This window comes from Castor canadensis, chromosome 4, assembly GCF_047511655.1.
Source record: "Castor canadensis chromosome 4, mCasCan1.hap1v2, whole genome shotgun sequence".
Classification (NCBI taxonomy): Eukaryota; Metazoa; Chordata; class Mammalia; order Rodentia; family Castoridae; genus Castor; species Castor canadensis.
The window spans coordinates 43,083,759-43,096,619 of NC_133389.1; positions in this window are offsets into that span (position 1 = coordinate 43,083,759).

Sequence of the window (12,861 nt, forward strand, 5' to 3'; positions counted from 1 at the left end):
CATACTAGTGGGGAAGCATCTGAGAGCTTCAAGTCGATGGAAGTGGAAATGGAAATTAGTAGCATGAGACTATGGAACAAGGAATGGAGGAAACACAACCAAGAATAGAGTCTGACAGAAGTGTCAGAGCAGGCAGGAAGGAGTGGCACTTCTAGGTACATAGAAGAGGTGATCCGCTTAGAGGTGATGAGCCCAGGGAACTCAGTTCCTCCAAACTCTACCTGACAACTCCAAGGGCTGAAAAGACCATCCCTATACACCACTTGTTACACATGGATTGGAATTTCAGCCATATCACACGGACGCCTGGTTAACAGTGTTTGTTCATGATGATTTCTATTGCTGATGTAGATTCTATTGGGCTCTCAGATCTTCTTCAGAGAAGAATAAGAGAGTTGCTCTGGGCAATGAGCTTAGAAGACAGGGCAATCAGTTTTAAGATGACATGGAACCAGAATTAGCAATGGTACAGAAGTGGACGAGTGCCAGACATGGCCTGAGAAGAAGGAATGGAACAATATCTACTGTAACTACTGTGTGGATTATGTGAACATACTGACATGAGCCAGAAACACAGTTTAGAGTTAGATTGTAGAGGCATTTTGATTTTGTTGTTGTTGCTGTTTTGAAAGCAAAGATTTATTAGGACACAACTTAAAAGGAAAGAAAATGGTGGGCAGCAGGGCAAAGGAGCATAGTGCTACTGCTGTGCCAATATGGGGTTGGGGACAGGCTCTTTAAGAGTTTTTCTTGTAAGCAAGAAGGCAAACCAGCTGGGTGCCAGTGGCTCATGCCTGTAATCCTAGATACTCAGAAGGCAGAGACCAGGAGGATCGAGGCAAAATAGCCCAGGCAAAAAAGTTCATGAGACCCTATCTCAAAAATATTCAGCATAAAATGGCTAGTGGAGTGACTCAAGTGGTAGAGCCCCTGCCTAGCAAGTATGAAGCCCCGAGTTCCAACCCCAGTACTGGAAAAAATAAAAACAAAAAAACAAAAAAGTGTGTGAAGCAACTTTTTGAATGGAAACGTTAATTATCACTGTGTACCGAAAAGATTTTTATTGTATGTAGATTATAGTGCAATTTTTTTTTAAAGTATGAGAAGCTATATGCAGACTTTCACATAACGGAAGTTGTATTTTAACTACTGCTGTGTGTGGTGACACATGCCTTAATTCCAGATCTTGACAGGCTGAGGTAGGAGGATCAGGAGTTTGAAACCAGCCTAGGCATACACGTATATATGCATTCAGAAAACACACGTGTGGAGACAGACTCAAGGTGCTGCAGTAACTCTGGAAGCACAGGGGTGCTTGTAATGTTGACCCAAGGCTAGATCCTACTAACCAGACAGCTACAGTAGCTTCAGCCCATAGATTTTCCTCCTCTAGCCTCTATCTTCCTGCTGGTTCATCTTCCTAGTTTTCATATTGTCATTCTATCAGTCAATTCTTATTAAGCCCTTTTTATAAACTTGCTAATGGAAGGGACTTTGAACATCATGAATTCTCAGCTCTAACCCACTGTGGATCCCTATCCCCACTGTGCCTGGTTGATGGTCAGGGAGCTCCTACAAGGTACCCTCGGAGCAGTGGGTGCCCATCTGAAGACACGGGGTACTCCATAGCTCGAAATTAGTAGAAAGATTCATGTGTTTTCTTGTTATTTTTTGTTTTCTTTGATTTTTTGGCCATATTGAGGTTTGAACCCAGGGCCTCTTATTCTTCTCTGAAGAAGATCTGAGAGCCCAATAGAATCTACATCAGCAATAGAAATCATCATGAACAAACACTGTTAACCAGGCATCCGTGCGATATGGCTGAAATTCCAATCCATGTGTAACAAGTGGTGTATAGGGATGGTCTTTTCAGCCCTTGGAGTTGTCAGGTAGGGTTTGGAGGAACTGAGTTCCCTGGGCTCATCACCTCTAAGCGGATCACCTCTTCTATGTAGAAGTGCCACTCCTTCCTGCCTGCTCTGATGCTTCTGTCAGACTGTTCTTGGATGGGTTTTGGTTTCCTTCATTCACACACCTTTGTAGTGAGTTTTCTCTTCCCACTCCAATCCCTGTCAACTACTAATTTGTCTTCTTGTTCTTATAGTTTTATCTGAGCCACATAGTAATATGAATGGAATCATGCCTTCACAGCTGTGAGTCTGTGAGTCTGGCTTCCTTCAGTTAGTATGATTCTTTTTAATATCCATCCATGTTTTGTGCTTCATTAACATTTCCTTTTGATTTCTGAGTGGTATTCAATCAAATGAATATGCTACAATTTTCTTATCCATTCAGCACATGGTAGACACTTCAGTTGTTCCCAATTTTTAGTGATTATCTAATACCTTTTTTTATATAAAAAAAGAATGGTCTTGGAAAGATGGAAAACAGATCTGATAACTATAGGTAGCTCAAGAACTTAGAAGTTGTAATGTGAAAGACACACTGTAAAATCATCATATGATAATAATAATAATAATAAAGCAGAGCCATGCCAAGTCACCTAAATAGAAGTTCTTAACCTGGCAGTCCACAAATTGTTGCTGTCTGTGGGTAGAATTCAGAAAATTTGCAATATTGGATGGGAAAAATTTACATCTTTATTTTTATAAACCTCTGGTTGAAACCCAGCACTTCCTTAAATTATAGATGCAGACAATAAACCAGAATAGTAATAGCAGTACCTGTCAATTTGTCACCAGTAGAAATCACAGATACTCTCCCATTATATCTAGTTGAGGGATAGATTTTGAAATAATCTTTATGCTCATTGCTACTTTGAAATTTGGGGGGCTGGTGCAGTGACTCAAGTGGTAAGAGCTCCTGCCTAGCAAGTGTGAGGCCCTGTGTTCAAACTCTAGAGCCACACACACAAAAAAAGTAAAATTTTGGTATTATTAGATCTAGTGCTAAGTTTGGCAATGAATAAAGATGCACATATACTACTATATTATAATTTTAAAAATTGTTATTCCAATGTCATTGATTTCCTTTGTAGTCCTCTGTATTTAATTTTGTGAAAATAGGGTTAAGAACCTCAGCAAAGAGAAAGAATAGCTTCCAGGCTGGCAAGACTTGGCTGTGATCTAGTGGAATCTATTGCCATGTGTAAAGAAAGAAAATAGTTATTAGTGAGATGAAATCAAAAGGAAGTTGTACTGTTGGATATTTGGATGAAAGACTTAGTTTCTTGGGCAGAACGTTTTCTGGAATAAGTAAGAGGACTTCAAAAACTTCCCACAGAGATATTTCAGAAAGAGAAACTTTTAGTCATTCTGACTTGCAGACTGTTTGATTTCTTAGGGAATATTACTACCTTGAAATATTTATGTACACTTTAGTGTTTGTGAGGTTTTAATGGGAGTTCATGTCTGAGATTGCTAATGAAACCAGTCTGAGCCTCCACAGTCGACTTTGGACATTGGTCAGCACCAGTGAATTGGTAAATTCATCCAAGTAACACCCCCTAAGTAGAAGGCCAGCTAGGTTCCACCTGGAAGCATTCTGACCTCAGCAAGCACCACTCTCAAAGCAATGTCAACAATAGTAATCTGGGCTGGTGGAGAGCTACTGATTATAGAAGGAGGGGACAGATGCAACAGACAGTGTTGGGAAAGGGATAATGGCAGAGAGATGTGGTGTTGAGGAAGATGGAGGGGTCAAAATGATTCTTCAGTTTAAAACTTACAAGGATTAGGGAGGGTCTCTCTGACAGAAAGACATAAAACAGTTAATCAAAATAGTCATTTGGTAAACAGAAGGTGTTATTTATGAAAAGGGTCACAATTGAATATTTAAAAGCAGAGGCTAAAGAGACAATGCAAATTTAACTTGAGTTAGATGTCCTTATGAAAATCACATGCTTTCCTTCAAACAAGGTCTTTAGTGTCCTGTAAGAGGTTGCTCTAGACAAAGGAACCATAAGAATGAACATTTGAGGGAATTCTTAGGTTGATCTGCTTCACAGTTGGAAATAGAGAAGTATGACCAATTTTTCCAGTTGACAGGACTCTAAGACCTACTAAGTGAGCAAAAGGGGGATTGCCCTAAAAGTCAAGTGAAGTCTCCTTTATCCACACTGCTGCAAACCACTTCTTCTCTGCTGCTTTCCCAGTTGTGCTCATAACCATTCAGACCTCTCTTCTGCCCATTTCTTCCCTTGAGTTCCAGACAACTTCAGTCTGTGTGTCAACTCCCTTTAATTCTCAGTCATTGCCCAGAGCACACTCTCTACACATCTCCATCTTAATTGGAATGTAATTTGCAAGATTTTTTGAGCTGTCTTCAGTGGTGCTAGTGTCCTGATCTGTCACCACACTAGGCAGCTCTTATCACTTCTGGTTGAGATTTGCGACTTGCTTGCCTTCCCTCCCTGCCTGTGTCCTATGGTCAGGTATTTCAGCTTTTCTCTCACTATGCACCTAGATGCCTGGTGTTCTTCATCTTCCCCATCCTGGGTGTCCCCCCCACTATCTGATTGGAGAGTATCTGTGGAAGAAGCTAACGTTCTACCTTGCTTGAGGGAAAAAGTGACAAAATCTTGATGCTTCCCTTAAAAAATTCATTTAATTCTTGTGTAACCTCATTGCAGCTTGGCAGTTTGTGTACCTATCTCCATACTTAATTGACTGCCCATGGCATTTCCTACTTATTCTTAAAGACTTGGGTTAAATGTTTAACCTTCATTTCTTTTGCAGCCTCTTTCTGAACAGCCCTCCTTCTGCTGTTCCTTCCATTCAGAAGATAATTTTTTATTTTTTTCCAGGTTATCCCCCTATAACTACTTTGACCTTGATTCTAATTTGTCTTTTTCTAAGATTATCCATTATCTACTCTTTAGTGTACTTTTTCCCTTCCTTCTCCCTACTTCTTCCCTTCTTCTATGCCTGAAAATCAATTGATGTGACTCCAAAGTGTTACTGAGACTCCCTCTCAGTCTTTCTACAGCCTTTCATGTCCATCACTGCTCTTTCATGTCCGTCACTACTAAAGGCTGGTCTGCCTTGCCACTTATGTCTCCTTACTGTCTCCTGCTTAGCAGTGAGGGCAGTCTGGTTTTGATGCTCCTTCCTCTTCAGGACTTTTCCACTTCAAGGGTGTTGTTATTCTTATTACCAACTCATCATCAAAGTAATCAGTCTCCCACCTTGATCATTTACTCGCAGAGCTACTCTGTCACCTCTGTGTAGAGGTATCCAACTGTGTTCTCTCCTACCCTGACTTGTTCTATGTATCTCCCTCCACTTTTGTCACAGCAAAAGTGCTCCAAGTTCATCATTGCTAAACTGGAACTCTGCATTTTTCCATCCCCTCAACTTCTCCTCTTGCCCCATCATTCTTCATCTAAGTGGAATCTCTGTCCCTATGGCTGCCAGGGCTAGAACCTCAGGAATTAGGCTTGAAGTCTCCCTTATTTCAGATCATACTTTAAAAATTAATTTAAAAAATATTTCCCCACTTTGTGCTTTCTGTTTCCATAGCTGTCAGGTGAGTTCAAATCTTCATTGCTAATCATATAGCCTTTGGCAATTATGTTCTAACTGATCTTCTTACTGCTAATCTATTTTCCATATAATCTTTTCTGAAAGAGATTGCCATATTAATCTTCTTAATGCGTACCTCTGATTACATCATAGCTCCCTTTAAAAGCTTTTTCTCACTCCCCATGGTCAGCCAAATAAAGACCAATGCCCTTTGCTTGACATTCAAAAGTGGCCATGACTTGCTTCTGCTCCATGTTTGTTTACTGCTGTGGTCCTTCAAACATCAGTTGAACCTTGGGCAGATCTTTGGGCAGGTCACCCCTGTGCCCTTTTACCTTCCTTATCCATTATTCCTTCACACTGATAACTGCATGCCAGAGCAAACATCAGCAAAGTGTTGAGAAGGAGGTGGTCAGAGAGAGAAAAGGCCAAATGAGAGAGACAGTTAAGGACATAGAAATAAGAGACTCTACTGACATCAGAGGGAAGAGCCAAAGATGACCTGAGCTATGTACTTAGCTTGGGAGGATGTTTAGTAGTAGGTAGAAATACAAGAGAAATGAATCTAGTTTTGGAAATGTTGAGGTTGAGGTTGAGATGGCAGCTGGAAATGATAGCTTGGGAGATGGAAGTTGGGAACCAAGCAGCAGATGGACATTCAAGGGCTTCAGAATGTAAATTGGATTCCAGTTTTTTTTTTTTTTTTTTTTTTGACACTGGGGCCTTGTGCATACTTGCCAAGTGGTCCACTGCTGAATGACATCCCCAGCTCCTCACCAATAAATTGTAACAGTAAAAAGATAGAACTCTGGGATAAACCAACATTTAGTCAGTGATAAAACAAGAGAAGCCTGGGGCAAAGGTTTTCCACAGGCAGAAGTTAATTTTCTCCTCTGTGTGCTTTGTACCTTAAACAGTTGTGCCATTTGATCAGAATTGTATGTGTCACAATTTCTCTTTCTTAACATGTTGGTGCCTTGAGAGCAGAGACCACCCTCCTTACTTTTTGCATCTCCACTCCCTAATGCAGGGCCTAGCACAGAGGAAATGACCTATGAATGCTTACTCAATGATCCAATAAATGAAAATCTAGTTGCAGCTAGATTTTGCTTTTTCTCTCAGTGAACTAACACTTGCATTGCCCTCTGTGCTGGACGTTTGGCATTCCTGATCATAGCTCTCAACAATCGAACAGCCATTTCCCTATGTTCTCAACTGCACACGCCAGACAGAGCCAGACTGATTCTGAGTCCCAAGGCTCATCATTCCACTGCTGGCTGCTGTGCCCTTATTTTCCTGCCTGCTGGCCCACAGCCACTTCCGATTGTCATCGTAGTGATTATGCACGGGCTTCTATATTTGCCTAAGGATTCATTTCTTTATCTTTGATTCCAGCCTCTAATTTGAAGCTCCTTTATTATGGTTCAGTGAAATGGGCAGAATCCTTTTCCCCTGACATTTAATTATCTCTGAAATGTGCAAGTGAGAAGACGAAGCCACCTAACTTAATGAGCCCAGGAAGGGTTTGGAAACTGAAACACTTCTTTATTATGAATCCTTTGTTTTGGGGTTCAGATGAGTAATTTCTTTTTTTCTTAATCACATATCCTATATTAGTGGTTTACCAAGTGTGGGCCCCAAACTAAGGGTATTGTTATTCTCTGGGACTTGCTAGAAACATAAATTCTAGGGCTCCACCCATATACACTGAATCTGGAACTCCTGGGGATGAAGCCCAGTAACATGTAGTATAATAAACACTCCAGGTAATTCTGATGCTGAAGTTTGAAAACTATTATCTTAGATGCAACTAATGCTCAGCTGTGAGACTAGACCATGGAATCCAGAGTCTGATTTCTTTAAAACCTTTGCTACCTTGGCTTAGTCCCTTAATCTTTCTGGACTTGAGTTTTTTCCTCTAGAAGATAACATTTCTGGGTCAGTTGATTTCAAATTGTATTTACGTTGTTCTATGGTTCTATGAACACCTCTAAAAAAAACAATGGCAAGTTCCCACGGTTAGTTAGCAGGACAGAGCTTCAAGGAAGGCTAGGCACATTAAGAAGAACAGGCTGATTAGTGACCAAATACATAGCTACCTTTGCTTGTCTTCAAGTTTGCTCAGAAACAAATGCATTTGGATAGGTATCTGAAGCAAATAGGGACCTTCTTACCAAAATCCAGGTGCCAAAATTCTGAGTTGAGAGAGGCAAAACAAATGATTCATGACCTGTGGGTTCTTGTGAGTCAGAATTTCTTTAATCTGTAACAAAAGAATTATTTGCAGATATTAGTAGTTTAGGAAACTGGTGCTCAAACAATGATCAACCCAGATTTCAACAGGCCAAAGAATTACCCAGATAGTGGCTTGGTGCTACCATGTTTTAGTTACTTAGGAATTCAGTAGAGCTGCTTGGTCATTGTGCTCTCAATTTGAAGAGTTTAAAATACAAGGTCACTCTGAAAATGAGTGCTGATTCTTCCAGAGAAGTAGAACATGTCATTAGCTGCTTGTGTAGTCAGTACAGTTCTTTTGGAACACAATTTTACTTCTATTCTTTGAGTACATATTCATGCCAACACTATAATTCCTCAGTTAGGACAAATGTTTGCATAAAAGCAAAATTAAATTTATCCAAACTTTGATTCATGTGTAGCCCCACTTGGCCTTTTCCCTGCTGTTCTGAGAACTGCTCCAAAGTCATCATAAGGATTAGTGCTCTTGCTGGCTGATTTGGATTCATGGTTTACTTAATAGCACAGGTGCAGTTAGCCCATAGTATCTGCAGTCTCTTACCTTGTTCCTGTGGGTGGGGTGGGGGGCTGGAGCCAGCTTTCATCTTGCATTGTGCCCATCCTCTAGAGTTCTTCATTGACCTTGTCTCTATATGGAGACCTCAAGAGTGATAGATAGAGCTAATAAATCCATACTTTAGCTACATATGGTGACTTATGGTGCTTTTTTTTTTTTTTAAAGAATGTTATATACATGAGTAAGTGGAACATGTCTGGGCAGGGTCATTTGAGCAAACACTGATTTACAAACTCTGCTGGAACTCCTGTATGAAGGGATAGTTTGAATGATTGGTGCCACTTTTTTTTTTAAGTGTCCCAAACATCTCTTCACTTTCTTCTACTGTGGCCATAACCCAAATCTGTCCATGTCCCCCCTGGCTATAAGTGAGGCTGCTAAGCAAAGAAATCACATTTTACTTCAGAGGCAACATAGCATGGTAGAAAATGCACAAACTTTGGCTTTTCAGAAAATCTTGGTTTGACTCCAAGTTTGTCATGTACTAGTTGTTTTACATGGGATTTCTTATACAATTTATGAGGCTTAGTGTCCTCTGTTAAATAGTGACAAGAATTGCCTCTGCCTGTTAGGGGAGACTGGATGTAATAATGAGTAAGAAGCATAGCATAGCTTATGGTCCATAGTAATTTGTAAATATTAGTTCAGGCAATTAGAGGTGGATCTGGAGGTTGGCAGATCTACCTTTATTTAATTTTTAAATTAATTGATTACTTAACTACTAACTTACTCATTAATTAATTAATGGTTCTCCCAAGTGCTAGGATTACAAGTGAATGCTACCAGGCCTGACTTGTCTTTATTTTGATTTAATCTTTGGCTCTGTGGGGATACTCTACAGAAAGTTAAAATCCCATGATTGTCTAGTTCCAGGTCTCATACTTTTTGGATAGCAATTACTTTATCATATCATTACTTAAGATCTATATTACCTTTGCCATGAATGTATTAAAGTAGGATATTCGAGTAGAATGCGTAGGTCCATTAGAATCTGAGTATTTTTAGTTAGCTTGGTAGTTGCCTCTTGGTTTATGAAGCATATAGAAATTCAAGGAAATATTATGGCATTCAAATGACGTCCCCATTTATTTCAGTGGGACCCACTATGCTGGGATGGCTATACCCTGGATAGTTTGTAAAAATAAAGATAATAAATTGGGCCAAGGAGATGGAGGGAGAGGAGTTTCATAGTGTCTGTTTCTTGTTTTTTTTTTTAAAGACAGGGTCTTGCTATGGAGCCCTAGCTGGCCTGGAACTCAGAATCCTTCTGTCTCAGCCTCCACAGTGCTGAGATGACAGGTGTGCACCATCATGCTTGGCTTCAGAGTGTCTGTTAGTGCTGTGAAATTTGATGAATCTTGGTTCCCACCAACTGCCAGCCATGCAGCATTCACTAGAAAAAGAGAAGACTATGACCTGGGTCTCAGTTACTGTAAATTGAAATAAATCATATTTAAATCATATTTCTCAGTTGTGTGTAATTGCAGCTCCCAGCAAATTGCTTGAGGGTGACAGTTGCATCAGTACCATTTAAACATTGCCCTAAGCATTGAATTCTGTGAATTCAGAATGTGTGTGTGTGTGTGTGTGTGTGTGTGTGCGCGCGCGCGCGCGCGCGATCGTGTTGTCAGGCTTAATGACTGTATGTCTATAAGTGGGGAGCCTGGACTCTGGGCTGCAGCTAGCATCATGTCGCCTGACTGTGTGAACGGAGTGGACACCAGCATTTGGGATGCATCTTAGTGGTTCCAGCCTTTTCTAATATGATGAAATTCTTTGTTAATATGAAAAAGTTCTGAGACCTGAGCTTCTGCGGTCTATCCATTTAAAAAACAAATCTATGACAAGAAGTTAATAAAAAGTAATGTCTTGATATGATTTTGTGTCTGTTTTATAAAACAAGGGTATATGTGTGTGTGCTTGAAAAACAGTGACCCAATTTCTGGATGAATAGCACCTTCAGATCACCTGAAATGCTTGGGCCAAGGAATGGAAGGCTCTTTGCTGTACCCATGTGTCCCCTCCAACACAAGAGGCCCAAAGATGGTGAACAAGAGCACTTTGTTCCTCGGTCCTGAGTGGGGAAGCTTTGAGGGTTCTGCTACCACTCCCTCCATCTAGGAAAGCATGTTCGGGGGGGGGGGGGGGAGTTCAATCAGTGAGTCAAATATCATCTTGAGGGTGAAGCTTAGTACGAGGTCTTGGCTGCAAGAGAAGCTTGTTCTTAAGCAACTGAAACCTGTTGAAAGAGGTAGGTGTCAGTAACAGGATTTATATGCTTGAAACCTGAAGCATGTAATAAATCATTTGGTGATTCAGACAGAAGTTGTTCAATTCTCTTGGGAAACATGTCAATGTTTGGTTGAGGCATTGAAGATTTTGTGGAGGAGAGTTTTTTAGTAAGGCCTAGAGTAAACTGAAATGACATAAATGACAATAGGAGACAGAAGATGGGAATTTTATCACTGAAGTTTTCATACTCTGCCTTTTGAGAACCTGTTTTCCACTTTGCTTCCTCTCTCCCTCTTCTCCCTCTCCTCCTCCTCTCTTGCATCCCCCCAGACCCCTCCGCCATCTATCCTGTTAGCTGTTGTCTCTCTTTTGTGGCTTGCTACTATCTCGAGCAGAGGATGGGGAGTAGCAGAGAGCAGGTGACACTTTCACAAGTGAGCATATTGAGTCAGATGCAATGCACTCCTGCTTTAGTCGGGAAAACAGATCCTGTGCCTTCTGGACCCATCCAGGGCCTACAGTCCCCAGGCCCAGTTCTTAAGCCCCTGGGCGCTGTTGTTCTGGAAACCCACTCTGACTCTTTCTATTAGACACTTTCTAGTTTTGTCTTACAGTTATTGTACTGGGTACTGACTGAGCAGTTTTTAGAGCAGAATCAGAGATTAGGACCCAAACCCCTGAGGCAGCCAGGCTGGTTGGTTTCAGGGTGGGGTCTATGCTGTGCCTGCTGCTGTTGCTCCTAACTCCTCTAGCCTGGAAGGGTCCCCCTTGCTTCCTCCTAGGGATGCATGCACAGACCCATGACTGTCTGAAGAGGAATGGGTTCCAGACCATCTGGAGCTAAAGGGGAAGGAGAATGAATTTGGGGTGCTGGTATACCATTTTGGTTGGATTCTTGGCTGAGATTTGACATTCAAAGCCATTAATTTTATTTCATTTGTCCTTTCAGTCTAGGGAGTAGACTTTCTGGAAAACCTGTGGTTAAGAATGGTGCAAATAAGGTTGGGGATTATCTGGGGATTTCAAAATATTTGATTCCTTTTAAGAAGGATAATCTAGACTTGAATGTATAAGGGTTGCAATTTTAAGTCTTATGAATCCTGCAGGAGGCCAACCTAGGTGAGTGAAAGCCAGTGAATGTAAGGGAAATGATGAAGACACAGGAAGAAATGTGTCTTTCTGCTAGCACTCCTGAAAACTGGTCTTTCATCATGACTTCCTCTCAGCTCTGGGGCAGGAACTGATGATCAGCAGGAAATCCTGCTGAGAGTCTCTTAGAAAACAATCCTCAAAATAGAAGAGATTATTCACTCATACCATCTTGCTGGGCTGCCCTTGTGGCTATGTACCCTTTTGGTTGTTTGTATCTCTGTTTATCTCTGGGTTTCTCTCATTCATTAGCAGAATTCATTAGGCTTTGTTCTGGCAGAGAAAATCTCTTTAAGCAGCCAATTGTTAAGTTGTTCCCAGTGTTTCCATGCCTTCCCCTGCCCCAGCTGGAAAACAAGGTAGTCTCCTGTAGGAACATGGGCTATTGTTACACAGACTTGCATCTGAATACCCTTTTCCAGTGTGTTGGCTCTCATTGTACCAGGCCTTGTTCTTTATCTCTGATAAATCATTTGTCCCTTTTGACCCATATGTCCTTTCAATTCCCCTATGTCACACTTCTCTTATTATTAATACCTGGTGTTGGTATAGTACATTTGTTATTAATGAGCCAATATTGATATATTATTAACTAGCGTCCATATTTTACCTTAGGGTCCATTGTGGTCTGTGGGGTTTTGACAAATGAATGGTGACCTGTGTTCATTATTATGGTATCAGGCAGAATAGTTTCACTGTCCTAAAAATCACCTGTGCTCCACCTATTTGTACCATCATTCTTCTCTTCCTTTCTCTCCTACCCCCTGGAAACTGCTGCCTTTTTCTTTTTTTTTAATTATCTCCCTAGTTTTGCCTTTTCCAGAATATCATATAGTTGGAATTACACAGTATGTACTCTTTCCAGATTGGCCTCTTACATTTAGTAGTATGCATTTATGGTTTCCCTGTGTCTTTTCATGGCTTGATAGCTGGTTTGTTTTTATAGCTGGGTAGTATTCCATTGTACGGATGCACCACAATTTATTTATTTGTTCACTTATTGGAGGATATTTTGTTTCATCCAAGTTGTGGCAACAACTATGTCAAATGGAATAAACCTGTGTGCAGGTTTTTTCGCGGAAGAAATAGTTTTTGACTGGCAGCTAGAATGACTGGTCCAGCTTTAAGAATAATTTCTCCAATTACACTTATTTATTTTCATCTGGTTTGCTTCATCTACCACAT